Consider the following 15,291-nt stretch of genomic DNA (forward strand, 5'->3'; position numbering starts at 1 on the left):
ATCATCAAAAAATCTACAAACAATAAACGCTGGAGAGGGTGTGGAGAAAAGGGAACCCTCTTGCACTGTTGGTGGGAATGTAAATTGATACAGCCACTATGGAAAACAGTATGGAGGTTCCTTAAAAATCTAAAAATGGAACTACCATACGACCCAGCAATCCCACTACTGGGCATATACCCTGAGAAAACCATTAATTCAAAGAAACATGTACCACAATGTTCATTGCAGCTCTACTTACAATAGCCAGGACATGGAAGCAACCTAAGTGTCCATCAACAGATGTATGGATAAAGGAGATGTGGCTCATATATACAATGGAATATTACTCAGCCATAAAAAGAAACGAAGTTGAATTATTTGTAGTGAGGTGGATGGATGCAGAGTCTGTCATACAGAGTGAAGTAAGTCAGAAAGAGAAAAACAAATACCGTATGCTAACCCATATATACGGAATCTAAAAAAAGAAAAAATGGTCATGAAGAACCTAGTGGCAAGATGGGAATAAAGACACAGACCTACTAGAGAATGGACTTGAGGATATGGGGAAGGGGAAGCTGGGACGAAGTGAGAGAGTGGCATGGACATATATACACTACCAAATGTAAAATACATAGCTAGTGGGAAGCAGCCGCATAGCACAAGGAGATCAGCTCGATGCTTTGTGACCACCTAGAGGGGTTGGATAGGGAGGGTGGGAGGGAGGGAGATGCAAGAGGGAAGAGATATGGGGACATATGTATATGTATAACTGATTCACTTTGTTATAAAGCAGAAACTAACACACCATTGTAAAGCAATTATACCCCAATAAAGATGTTAAAAAAAAAAGACTCGAGGGGTCTGCAGCTTGTCACAGTTAAAGGTAAAGGAAAGTCACGGCAAGGGCAGACCTTAGGGCCTCATGTGAGATGTGGGGAAAAGGGAACCGTTTCAGGCTCAAGCAAGCCGCTTTGAAGCAGGGGAGGAGAGAGTCCTCTCCAGATGCAGCCTGGCCACCCAGGAGCAAGAGGCATTGCCAGGAACCCAACAGCCATCAGGAAACCTGGTTTCTGGAACAGGCTGAAAAGATGTCACCACAGAGTAAAGTGAAATCTTAGGGAATTTGCAAAGTAGCCCCAGAGCCCAAGAGCAGAGTGACCTACTTTTAATTTTTTCCTTTCTAAACAGAGGGCCTCTGGTGCTATGGCCCTGGGACAGGGTCTACCCCCGGGCCCTCGGTTGGTCTGGCGGGCTTCTGCTTTCTGAAAAAAGCACCTGTGCAAGTCTTGCAGCAGAGGAATGGGCCTGGGGCATGGCTGGATTTGGGGGTGCAGCACCCCTTTCTCCTGAGCCACATGAGAGCAAGTGGGAGGGCAGAGGAAAGTTCTCTGAGGGGAAGTCTGCCATCTCTGGCAACACCTGGCCACACTGGGGTAATCTGGGACCAGAGAGATACGAACAACTCGGTCTGATGCTCCCTGATTTTTTTCCAGTTTCACTGTTGTTAAGTCTGGACAAAATAAGCCTCATTACGTATCTCCAAGATCTCTGGAACACATCTGCTGAGAGCTTCCCAGCAGAGGCTTCGTTGATCCCCATAAAGGACTTTAATTATGCAAAGATATGAATCACTTGATTAATTTTCAATATGCACAGAAGCTGTTCATTTCCACCAAGCCAAAATACTCTTCAGAAGCCCGAATGGCCCCTATCTTTACACTTTATCACCATCATTTTATTACCACCATCTCTGGGGACACCCAACTCCAAGCTTTAAGGTGGGAGCTTTTAAAAAATACGGACCTTTTTCACATTTCTGTGGCTGCCACACAAGATCCAGCCTCCATAGTCCCCCACACCCTGGCCCTCTGGGCTCCCCACTCTGTTGAGCACCCAACCCACAGATGAGCTGGGAGAGGGCCAGACCACAGCTGGGGAAGGTTGGCTGCATACGCCTGACCTTGACGGCTGGGGATCCGTGTGCTGCTCAGGAGGCCTGTGTTATAACAGCCTCAATGTTGGAGGAGAACATGCCAGCAGAGGGCTGAAAAAAGGGTCGCTTGTGTGAGCTGGACCTCTTTGCTGCTGTTTCTGTTAGCTGGCTGCCCTGGCCATCAGATCCTCCAGCTCTCACTCCATCCCATTCTTTCTTCTCCCAAGGATTGCTTTGGCAGTACCCCGACACCAGTGCCTCTTCCAGACTCCTGCTGTTCTTAGGACCAGGGCTACGTGATGGTTCCCAGGACCACAGAGAACAACCACCACAGCAATGTAAATAGAGTAGCTCATATTTACTGAGCACCTACTATGTGTGAGCCAGACATGCTTTTGCTCATGGAGTCCACACCACAAGCCTAGGAGGTAGATTCCATAGACTGCACGTGTTACAGATGAGGAAGCTGGAGCTTGGAGCACTCCAGTCATTTACGCTGCGCTGCACCATAAGCCAATAGAGGCTGGAGCCCCCGGCTGCTGACTCTCCTCCTAGAGCTTGTAACAGGCACTCTGTACTTCTGAGTTGGTTGCTTGAGCTTCCTGTTTCTCCATTTATATTCTCCATCCACTAACCTTCCAGAGAGGCCAAGGGAAAACAAAAGCTACCCTCCTATTGGTATTGAGATTCCTTCAACTTTGGCCAAGGTGCAAATTTGGGCGAGGCATGGAATAGATGGCCTCACTGAGCCAGAGACCAAAATTAGCAGGATGGGGTTAGAATAATGGGCAGAATCTAACACGGTGAAGTTTCACAAGGACAGAGCCCCACACTGGACCCCTAAACACCACGTGGGTACATCCGGATGCCTATACGCACATCATGTAAGAAACACCCAAGCCCACACCCGTGCTTGAAGCAATACTAATAATGATGGTGCTCACAGCTAACTTTTATTGAACATGTCTTAGATTCCAGTACCGTGGGGCCTAATTTCGTCCCCATTTAAAACAAACATATAAGTTTAGGAGGTTAGGGCCACTAGCATTCCCACAGAAGAGGAAACTGAAGCTCTGAATGCTCTTGAAGTGATTTCCCATAATCCCCTCACTAGCAAGAGGCCACGCCAGGATTAGGATCCAGGCAGCCTGGTTAAATTCTGCTCTAGCACGCTCTCGTCTTTACAGAAGTTCATTAAATAATCCGGTGCAATCGTACACTGTGTGCACTGCAGTTTCTAGAATGAGGGAAGCGTGTCGGTGCTGGCACATGCCACGCCAGGCCAGACACAGAGTATTACTGCATCCAGTCCAGGAGGCCATGCTTCAAAGTAAAGACGATCTAGCGAGGAGCTCATCAGAATTAAGTGGTCAGGATGGCAAAGGAGCCAGAACTACATCCCACCAGGAAAAGCTAAAGGAGTTGGCCAGAGTTCCCTGAAGAAGCCGCTCCTTCAAATTCTTCAAATACCGAAAGGGCTAGTTAGTGGAAAAGGGACTGGATTAATTTCCGATGGCCTCAGGGGTTGGAATTAACACCAGAGGCGGGACGTTACAGGGAGAAAGCCTTCAGCTCAGCAGTCTGTCAGCTCTGGGGGAAGCAGGAGGGACAGGATTGGCCTTCCCTGGACGGACTCTCACAGGCTGGACCATGGCATGGTAGAGTGTGGTCACGGGGGCCCAAGCAGCAGACTTGCAGCTAGACAAGGCCCAGAAGCCTGCCTGTATGTGATGATTCTCTGATCTTTGAGGATGACCTGCCCCCACCTCTCACTCTCAGACACACCCATCTAGAACCACTGGGTAGCGCCTGAGCCCTCTCTCAGCCCCGGCCCCTGGCCCAGCCACAGATGATCGGAACAGAGGCGGGTGCCCAGTCCAAACGCGGCCATCAGATGCCCCATCCTGGGGATCTGGGCTTAGGAACGGACAGCAGTGGGCCACATGCAAGTGGCTGACCCTGTGTCGTATACGCCTGAGTGTTTTAGGGCAGCCATGTTCTGCCGAGTGGCCAGAGAAGCAGGAAAATCAGTCTGTATAAGTGAAGGAGGGTATGCACCAGAGCCTCCCAGGTCTGTGTGCCAGGCACCCGCTGAGGCCGGCTGCTTCTCTCCGCCAGCTACAGGGAGACACCCTCACCTCCTTTTACAAAATATTCCCCAGGGAGCTTGTAACACTTGTAACCCAAAGAATCCTGATAGAGGTAGCGGCTGGCCGGGCAGGTCTCTTCCACGGAGGGTCTGTAACTGGAGAGCCTGTCCCAGTGCAGCCCTTTGAAGTCAGTTCCTGAACTGTAGCATGTGTACTGAGGTAAGATCCTGAAATAGCCAACTTGGGGCTTTTTTCTTTCTTCCCTCACTTGCTGACCTTGAAGGGAAGGGAACAGAAGGCCCTGAGCGGAGCAGAACTTCTAGTATGCTCCGTAACAAAGATTAGGGACAGCCACTCCCCCTCAGCGGGCCCCGGGTAGTTCAAGTCCTTGAGCTACAGGGACACAGAAGAAAGGAAAGCGCTAATAGTCAGACTCCTTTACTTCCAGACTCTTGGGAGTCACGAGAAAGCCCTGAGTGGAAGAGAATACAGAGTTAATTCTGTAATAAAGACTAAAAAGTCCTGGAGGAGGAGGAAGCAGACAAGAGGCACTCTCCCCTCCTTGGGAGACAAGGTGAGGGTCACCAGGACTGGAGGAGGGGACTAGCATGGTGGGACCATGACCTTGGGGGGCTCTATACTCAGAGACAAGAGGACTAGAGCTGGCGTGAGCTACAGGAATAACTCTCAGGGAGGGAAGTCTGTGTTGAGAGGCATCGGAGCCCCTCATGAGCCCATCGAGTGCCTGGAGATCATTCCAGCCCTTCAAGGGAGCAGCTCCAGGGCAGAGGTCATGTCCACCAATCACTGCCATCAGGGCAGCCTGCACATCCCCTGGCTCATCGGGCAGCCTGTGCTGCCAGGATTGCTGAGCCCCAACCAGAATGGCCCCATGTGGCTCCTCCCCTATCAACTGCCCTAAATGTTCTAATGTCCCTAAAACAGAAAGTGGGGCCTTAGCCCTGGAGAGCCATGGTGATATGTAAGCAAAGCTCCAGCTCCGGGGTTGGGTGGCACAGCGCAAGGGCGGGACGGGGTGAACCCCACCTCGCCCCCTGGTACACACAATTCACAGAATCCAGTGACTGGAATTAGAGACCATTTGGGCTCCATCTCCAGGGAAGGTCCCAAAGGAGGTACCTTGAAGGGCGTGGGTACTGAGGAAAAGAATGGAGTCAATTGCCCATTTTTGTGTTTATGAGCAATGCACAAACATCAGTTGCTTTGCTCAGTTTACAGGGTAGGAGACTGAGACTCACTGTCAGCAGGTTTGTTGAAAGCCCACAGAGTGGCAGAGGCTGTGCTAGGCGTGTCCTGCCCAAGTTGGCTCCCTTGGGTCACGTCAGCTCCTGTCCTCAGTTTCTGTCATCCTTGGCACCTCTGTCATCACGGAGGCTCTCACGTTGCCATCCCATGGCTCTACTGCTCCCCTCCACCTCCACTTCCCCTCCTTTAGACCTGCTGTCCACCGCTAACAGATCCACCCTGCAGAGTGTCCTCAGCCATGCCCGGCTCTCCACAGGGCATTTCCCTCTTCCTCCTCTCAGATCAGGCTGTTCTTCTCCCTTTGCCCCAGGGGAGGAAGCATCAGTATCCCGGTCATGTTTCTAAATCTCTTTGACTCCCCTCTCTCTCCACAGAAAACCTTCTCCCTGGAAGCTCGCAGCCCTCTATGCCCCGCCTCCACCGTCATTACACCTGTCACTCTCCTTCAGCCCCCAGAGTCACTAACTCTGACATCTGATTTATCGTCTTCACACTCCGCCCACAGCCTCTCCACCTTTCCCGGGATCTCAGCTTCCTGCGTCCCATGCCTCACTTTTCTGAATTACCTCCACCTGCTCCATTTCCACAAACCCGTCCCGTGAGCACACCCTGGCTCAAACCATAGCCGCTCCTCCGTTTACATCTTAAATGCTATCATTTAAAATGTGAACGTTTGGGCTTCCCTGGTGGCGCAGTGGTTGGGAGTCCGCCTGCCGTTGCAGGGGACACGGGTTTGTGCCCCGGTCCGGGAAGATCCTACATGCCGCGGAGCGGCTGGGCCCGTGAGCCTATGGCCGCTGAGCCTGCGCGTTCGGAGCCTGTGCTTCGCAACAGGAGAGGCCACAATAGTGAGAGGCCTGCGTACCAAAAAAAAAAAAAAATGTGAACATTTTTCCTCTACTGCAAACACCTTAACCTCCATCATGCTGCTCGTGGAGGAGTGTCAGTTGACATTCCTAGGTTTGACCCAGGCCTTTTGATGACGTGCTACGACCCCAGCTCCTGGACACAGATGTATAGTCTCTGAACATAGATTCATACAACAGTGGACAGACTCCCGGGTGGGTCTGATGGGGAATTACAGTGTTTCCAACCCTGCTGACGTTGGGAAGCACCATTCGCCCAGAAAGGCAGTCTTCAGAGGGAGGTTTGCAGCAATCCTGAGAAGCTCCTTCAACTCCTATAGTCTGCCTGAGCACAGCTTCCCTTGATAATTTTTTAAAATCTTATTTTCAGTGAATGCATATCACACTCTAAGCACTAAGTATTTGACATGTACAGTATATAGCAACTCAATGAGTCCTCATAATAATCCTCTGAGCTCAATACTATTATCCCCGTTTTACAAATGAGAAAACTGAACCACAGAAAGGTTAAGCAACCTGCACACAGCTAGTAAGTGGCAGAACCAAGATTCAGCGGCCATGCCCCAAAGCCCATGCACTTCAGCCCTTCACTCTACTGCTGCTATTGTCAAGCCAATGGCATCTGGGGCCACCAGGTCCCTTAAGATAAGATCAGCTCAAATTTCCATCCCTATTTTGGGGAAACTGCAATGCCCTTCCCAAGTTCTGAAACTTCTCAAGAGGTCAAGGTTCTCATGGTCACTCTGGCACTAATTGGGTGACGCCACTAAACTTGACATAATTCCTATTCTTGATGCTACATCTCATGGATACTAATCTATCTCCACACCGTCATTGACCCAATGGGGAAACTCAACCCCTTTCACTGACTGAGTGTTTTTCACACTGCAGTCCCCATCCATTGGTGGATCATAAAATCAATGGTCACAACCAGCGTTTTTTTTTTAATTAATTAGAAAATATCAGAGAGGAGCTTCAAGATGGCAGAAGAGTAAGATGCGAAGATCACCTTCCTCCCCACAAATACATCAGAAATACATCTACATGTGGAACAGCTCCTACAGAACACCTACTGAATGCTGGCAGAAGACCTCAGACCTCCCAAAAGGCAAGAAACTCCCCACGTACCTGGATAGGGCAAAAGAAAAAACAGAGACAAAAGAATAGGGACAGGACCTGCACCAGTGGGAGGGAGCTGTGAAGGAGGAAAGGTTTCCACACACTAGGAAGTCCCTTCGTGGGCGGAGACTGCGGGGGGCGGAGGGGGAAAGCTTCGGAGTAGCGGAGGAGAGCGCAGCAACAGGGGTGTGGAGGGCCAAGCCGAGAGATTTCCGCACAGAGGATTGGTGCCGACCGGCACTCACCAGCCCGAGAGGCTTGTCTGCTCACCCGCCGGGGCAGGGGTGGCGGGGGGCTGGAAGCTGAGGCTTGGGCTTCGGTCAGAGGGCAGGGAGAGGACTGGCGGCGTGAACACAGCCTGAAGGGGTTAGTGCACCACGGCTGGCCGGGAGGGAGCCCGGGAAAAGGTCTGGAGCTGCCGAAGAGACAAGAGACTTTTTCCTACCTCATTGTTTCCCGGTGCGCGAGGAGAGGGGATTCAGAGCGCCTTAAAGGAGCTCCAGAGACAGGCGCGAGCCGCGGCTATGTGCGCGGACCCCAGAAACGGGCATGAGACGCTAAGGCTGCTGCTGCCGCCACCAAGAAGCCTGTGTGCGAGCACAGGTCACTCTCCACACCGCCCCTCCCGGGAGCCTGTGCAGCCCACCACTGCCAGGGTCCCGTGACCCAGGGACAACTTCCCCGGGAGAACGCACAGCGCACCTCACGCTGGTGCAACGTCACGCCGGCCTCTGCCGCTGCAGGCTCACCCCACACTCTGTACCCCTCCCTCCCCCCAGCATGAGTGAGCCACAGCCCCCGAATCAGCGGCTCCTTTAACCCCGTCCTGTCTGAGCGAAGAACAGACGTCCTCAGGCGACCTACGTGCACAGGCGGGTCCAAATCCAAAGCTGAACCCCAGGAGCTGTGCGAACAAAGAAGAGAAAGGGAAATCTCTCTCAGCAGCCTCAGGAGCAGCGGATTAAATCTCCACAATCAACTTGATGTACCCTGCCTCTGTGGAATACCTGAATAGACAACGAATCATCCCAATTGAGGAGGTGGACTTTGGGAGCAAGGATATATATTTTTTAGTCCCTTTTTCTCTTTTTATGAGTGTGTATGTATATGCTTCTATGTGTGATTTTGTCTGTATAGCTTTGCTTTAACCATTTGTCCGAGGGTTCTGTCTGTCCGGTTTTTTGTTGTTGTTGTTGTTGTTTTTAGTATAGTTTTTAGCACTTGTTATCATTGGTGGATTTGTTTTTTGGTTTGGTTGCTCCCTTCTTTCTTTCTTTTTCTTTTATTACCTTTAAACTTTTTTTAAATAATTATATTTAATTTTAATAACTATTTTATTTTATTATTTTATTTTTTAATAAATTTATTTTATTTATTTATTTGGCTGCGTTGGGTCTTCATTTCTGTGCGAGGGCTTTCTCTAGTTGCGGCGAGCTGGGGCCACTCCTCATCGCGCTGCACGGGCCTCTCACTGTCGCGGCCTCTCCTGTTGCGGAGCACAGGCTCCAGACGCAAAGGCTCAGTAGTTATGGCTCACGGGCCCAGTCGCTCCACGGCATGTGAGATCTTCCCAGACCAGGGCTCGAACCCGTGTCCCCTGCATTGGTAGGCAGACTCCCAACCACTGTGCCACCAGGGAAGCCCCTTTAATAACTATTTTATTTTACTTTATTTTATATTCTTCTTTCTTTCTTTCCTTTTTTTCTCCCTTTTATTCTGAGCCGTGTGGATGACAGGCTCCTGGTGCTCCAGCCAGGCGTCAGGGCTGTGCCTCTCAGGTGAGAGAGCCAAGTTCAGGACACTGGTCCACAAGAGACCTCCCAGCTTCATGTAATATCAAATGGCGAAAATCTCCCAGACATCTCCATCTCAATGCCAAGACCCAGCTCCACTCAACGACCAGCAAGCTACAGTGCTGGACACCCTATGCCAAATGACTAGCAAGACCGGAACACAACCCAATCCATTAGCAGAGAGGCTGCCTAAAATCATAATAAGGCCACAGACACCCCAGAACACACCACCAGACATCGACTTGCCCACCAGAAAGACAAGATCCAGCCTCATCTACCAGAACACAGGCACTAGTCCCCTCCACAGGAAGCCTGCACAACCCACTGAACCAACCTTAGCCACTGGGGACAGACACCAAAAACAACGGGAAATATGAACCTGCAGCCTGAGAAAAGGAGACCCCAAACACAGTAACTTAAGGAAAATGAGAAGACAGAGAAACACACAGCAGATGAAGGAGCAAGGTAAAAACCCACCAGACCTAACAAATGAAGAGGAAATATGCAGTCTACCTGACTAAGAATTCAGAGTAATGATAGTAAAGATAATCCAAAATCTTGGAAATAGAATGGAGAAAATACAAGAAACATTTAACAAGGACCTACAAGAACTGAAGAGCAATCAAACGGTGATGAAAAACACAATAAATGAAATTTAAAATTCTCTAGAAGGGATCAATAGCACAATAACTGAGGTAGAAGAATGGATAAGTGACCCGGAAGATAAAATAGTGGAAATAACTACTGCAGAGCAGAATAAAGAATAAAGAATGAAAAGAATAGAGGGAAGTCTCAGAGACACCTGGGACAACATTAAATACACCAACATTCGAATTATACGGGTCCCAGAAGAAGAAAGAAAAAGAAAGGGACTGAGAAAATATTTGAAGAGACTAAAGTTGAAATCTTCCCTAATATGGGAAAGGAAATAGTTAATCAAGTCCAGGAAACACACAGAGTCTGATACAGGAAAAATCCAAGGAGAAACATGCCAAGACACATATTAATCAAACTATCAAAAATTAAATACAAAGAAAAAATATTAAAAGCAGCAAGGGAAAAACAACAAATAACACACAATGGAATCCACATAAGGTTAACAGCTGATCTTTCAGCAGAAACTCTGCAAGCCAGAAGGGAGTAGCAGAACATATTTAAAGTGATGAAGGAGAAAAACCTACAACCAAGATTACTCTACCCAGCAAGGATCTCATTCACATTTGATGGAGAAATTAAAACCTTTACAGACAAGCAAAAGCTAAGAGAATTCAGCACAACCAAACCAGCTTTACAACAAATGCTAAAGGAACTTCTCCAGGCAGGAAACACAAGAGAAGGAAAAGACCTACAATAACAAGCCAAAAACAATTAAGAAACGGTAATAGGAACATACATATTGATAATTACCTTAAATGTAAATGGATTAAATGCTCCAACCAAAAGACATCGAATGGCTGAATGGAAACCAAAACAAGACCCGTATGTATGCTCTCTACAAGAGACCCACTTCAGATCTACGTACACATACAGACTGAAAGTGAGGGGATGGACAAAGATATTCCATGCAAATGGAAATCAAAAGAAAGCTGGAGTAGCAATTCTCATATCAGACAAAATAGACTTTAAAACAAAGACTATTATAAGAGACAAAGAAGGACACTACATAATGATCAAGGGATCAAGCCAAGAAGAAGATATAACAATTGTAAATATTTATGCACCCAACAGTGGAGCACTTCAATACATAAGGGAAATGTTAACAGCCATAAAATGGGAAACAGACAGTAACACAATCATAGTAGGGGACTTTAACACCCCACTTTCACCAATGGACAGATCACCCAAAATAAAAATAAATAAGGAAACACAAGCTTTAAATGATGCATTAAACAAGATGGACTTAATTGATATTTATAGGACATTCCATCCAAAAACAACAGAATACACATTGTTCTCAAGTGCTCATGGAACATTCTCCAGGATAGATCATATCTTGGGTCACAAATCAAGCCTTGGTAAATTTAAGAAAATTGAAATCATACTGAGTATCTTCTCTGACCACAATACTACGAAAGTAGATATCAATTACAGGGAAAAATCTGTAAAAAATACAAACACATGGAAGCTAAACAATACACACTTAATAACCAAGAGATCACTGAAGAAATCAAAGAGGAAATAAAAAAATACCTAGAAACAAATGACAATGAAAACACGATGACACAAAACCTATGGGATGCAGCAAAAGCAGTTCTAAGACGGAAGTTTATAGCAATACAATCCTACCTTAAGAAACATCTCAAATAGACAACCTAACCTTACACCTAAAGTAATTAGAGAAAGGAGAACAAAAAAACCCCAAAGTTAGCAGAAGGAAAGAAATCATAAAGATGAGATCAGAAATAAATGAAAAAGATATGAAGGAAATGATAGCAAAGATCAATAAAACTGAAACCTTGTTCTTTGAGAAGATAAACAAAATTGATAAACTATTAGCCACATTCATCAAGAACAAAAGGGAGAAGACTCAAATCAATAGAATTAGATATGAAAAAGGAGAAGTAAAAACTGGCACTGCAGAAATACAAAGATCATGAGAGATTATGACAAGCAACTATATGCCAATAAAATGGAAAACCTGGAAGAAATGGAAAAATTCATAGAAATGCACAAACTTCCAAGATTGAACCAGGAAGAAATAGAAAATATGAACAGACCAATCACAAGCACTGAAATTGAAACTGTGATTAAAAATCTTCAACAAAAAAAAGCCCAGGACCACATGGCTTCACAGGCAAATTCTATCAAACATTTAGAGAAGAGCTAATACCTATCCTTCTCAAACTCTTCCAAAATATAGCAGAGGGAGGAACCCTCCCAAACTCATTCTACGAGGCCAATATCACCCTGATACCAAAACCAGACAAAGATGTCACAAAGAAAAAAAACTACAGGCCAATATCACTGATGAACATAGATGCAAAAATCCTCAACAAAATACTAGGAAACAGAATCCAACAGCACATTAAAAGGATCACACACCATGATCAAGTGGGGTTTATCCTAGGAATGCAAGGATTCTTCAATATACACAAATCAATCAATGTGATACACCATATTAACAAATTGAAGGAGAAAAACCATATGATCATCTCAATAGATGCAGAGAAAGCTTTCGACAAAATTCAACACCCATTTATGATAAAAACCGTCCAGAAAGTAGGCATAAAGAGAACTTTCCTCAACATAATAAAGGCCATATATGACAAACCCACAGCCAACATCGTCCTCAATGGTGAAAAACTGAAAACATTTCCACTAACATCAGGAACAAGACAAGGTTGCCCACTCTCACCACTATTATTCAACACAGTATTGGAAGTTTTAGCCACGGCAATCAGAGAAGAAAAAGAAATAAAATGAATCTAAATCAGAAAAGAAGAAGTAAAGCTGTCACTGTTTGCAGATGACATGATACTATCCATAGAGAATCCTAAAGATGCTACCAGAAAACTACTAGAGCTACTCAGTGAATTTGGTAAAGTAGCAGGATACAAAATTAATGCGCAGAAATCTCTTGTATTCCTATACACTAATGATGAAAAATCTGAAAGTGAAATTAAGAAAACACTGCCATTTACCACTGCAACAAAAAGAATAAAATATCTAGGAATAAACCTACCTAAGAAGAAAAAAGACCTGTATGCAGAAAACTATAAGACACGGATGAAAGAAATTATAGATGATACAAATAGATGGAGAGATATACCATGTTCTTGGACCAGAGGAATCAACACTGTGAAAATGACTCTACTACCCAAAGCAATCTACAGATTCAATGCAATCCCTATCAAACTACCAATGGCATTTTTCACAGAACTAAAACAAAAAATTTCACAATTTGTTTGGAAACACAAAAGACCCCGAATAGCCAAAGCAATCTTTAGAATAAAAAATGGAGCTGGAGGAATCAGGCTCCCTGACTTCAGACTATACTACAAAGCTACAGGAATCAAGACAGTATGGTACTGGCACTAAAACAGAAATATAGATCAATGGAACAGGACAGAAAGCCCAGAGAAACCTATGCACATATGGTCACCTTATCTTTGATAAAGCAGGCAAGGATATACAGTGGAGGAAAGACAGCCTCTTCAATAAGTGGTGCTGGGGAAACTGGACAGCTACATGTAAAATAATGAAATCAGAACACTCCCTAACACCATGGACAAAAATAAACTCAAAATGGATTAAAAACATAAATGTAAGGCCCAACACTATCAAACTCTTAGAGGAAAACATAGGCAGAACACTCTATGACATAAATCACAGCAAGATCCTTTTTCACCCACCTCCTATAGAAATGGAAATAAAAACAAAAATAAACAAATGGTACCTAATGAAACTTAAAAGCTTTTGCACAGCAAAGGAAACCATAACCAAGAGGAAAAGACAACCCTCAGAATGGAGAAAGTATTTGCAAATAAAACAACTGACAAAGGATTAATCTCCAAAATTTACAAGCAGGTCAGGCAGCTCAATATCAAAAAAACAAACAACCCAATCCAAAAATGGGCAGAAGACCTAAGTAGGCATTTCTCCAAAGAAGATATACATATTGCCAACAAACACATGAAAGAATGCTCAACATCATTAATCATTAGAGAAATGCAAATCAAAACTACAATGAGGTATCATCTCACACTAGTCAGAATGGCCATCATCAAAAAATCTACAAACAACAAGTGCTGGAGAGGGTGTGGAGAAAAGGGAACCCTCTTGCACTGTTGGTGGGAATGTAAATTGATACAGCCACTATGGAGAACAGTATGGAGTTTCCTCAAAAAATTAAAAATAGAATTACCATACGACCCAGCAATCCCACTACTGGGCATATACCCAGAGAAAACCATAATTCAAAAAGACACATGCACCCCAATGTTTATTGTGGCACTATTTACAATAGCCAGGTCATGGAAGCAACCTAAATGCCCATCGACAGACGAATGGATAAAGAAGATGTGGTACATATAGACAATGGAATATTACTCAGCCATAAAAAGGAACGAAACTGAGTCATTTGTAGAGACGTGGATGGATCTAGAGACTGTCATACAGAGTGAAGTAAGTCAGAAAGAGAAAAGCAAATATCGTATATTAACGCATGTATGTGGAACCTAGAAAAATAGTACAGTTGAACCGGTTTGCAGGGCAGAAGTTGAGACACAGATGTAGAGAACAAACTTATGGACACCAAGGGGGGAAAACCATGGAGTGGTGGGGATGGTGGTGTGCTGAATTGGGCGATTGGGATTGACATGTATACGCTGATGTGTATAAAATTGATGACTGATAAGAAACTGCAGTATAAAAAAACATAAAAAACAACTAATACTAAACTTTCTTTGGGTTATTTGTATGGAAATATGTTAATATAAATGTTTCAGACATTACATGAAATGTCTAAAAATCTTATATGTTCTGGTATAATGTCATAGGTCATAATTCTAGTTATTACTTTAAAATGTATATCTCAGAAAAAACTAAATTTCCTTGTCAATTGCATTATTATGAACTTTCATCAAATCTTTAACCGTGGTCATTTTTAAGTCTTTTGGCATTTACAGACAGTTCTGGGTGTACGCTGATGCTTTTGCAAAAATGTTCCTATAAAAGGGTTTCATCTTCAAGGCATTCATGGAAAAGACTCTGACAAGTACAGGTTTCTGGTAACTGACTATACTGCTGAACTGAATGAACAAGCATTTTCAGAACTCTAATGGAAAACTGATGAATTCATAAAAGTGCTAACAAAAGATCAAGATAAAAAAATTAATTACATGGGAATGAGTAAACTGATGAGGATGATTATAATTTTTGTGACTTTCTGTTTGAATAAAAAAACCCCACAAGGACTCAGAGGCAAAAAATATGCAAATCAATTTTCACTGCAAAGTAAAGGAGCTGTTACAGTGGAGGATTACTGGACTGAATGTCAATATTATGACATATTATGAGTGTGTTTCGTGTATGGTAATTGCAAACATTGTTGTTTTTGTTGTGGTCATCCATTTACAAAGCTTGGTGTTGTTTTATTTATCTCATAAAAATAAAATACAGTGTGTGTGTGTGTGTGTGTGAAAAAATTGCTTTGGCTATTCAGGGTCTTTTGTGTTTCCATACAAATTGTGAAATTTTTTGTTCTAGTTCTGTGAAAAATGCCAGTGGTAGTTTGAAAGGGG

Source organism: Mesoplodon densirostris, chromosome 13 (genome assembly GCF_025265405.1).
Source record: "Mesoplodon densirostris isolate mMesDen1 chromosome 13, mMesDen1 primary haplotype, whole genome shotgun sequence".
In the NCBI taxonomy this organism is placed as follows: domain Eukaryota; kingdom Metazoa; phylum Chordata; class Mammalia; order Artiodactyla; family Ziphiidae; genus Mesoplodon; species Mesoplodon densirostris.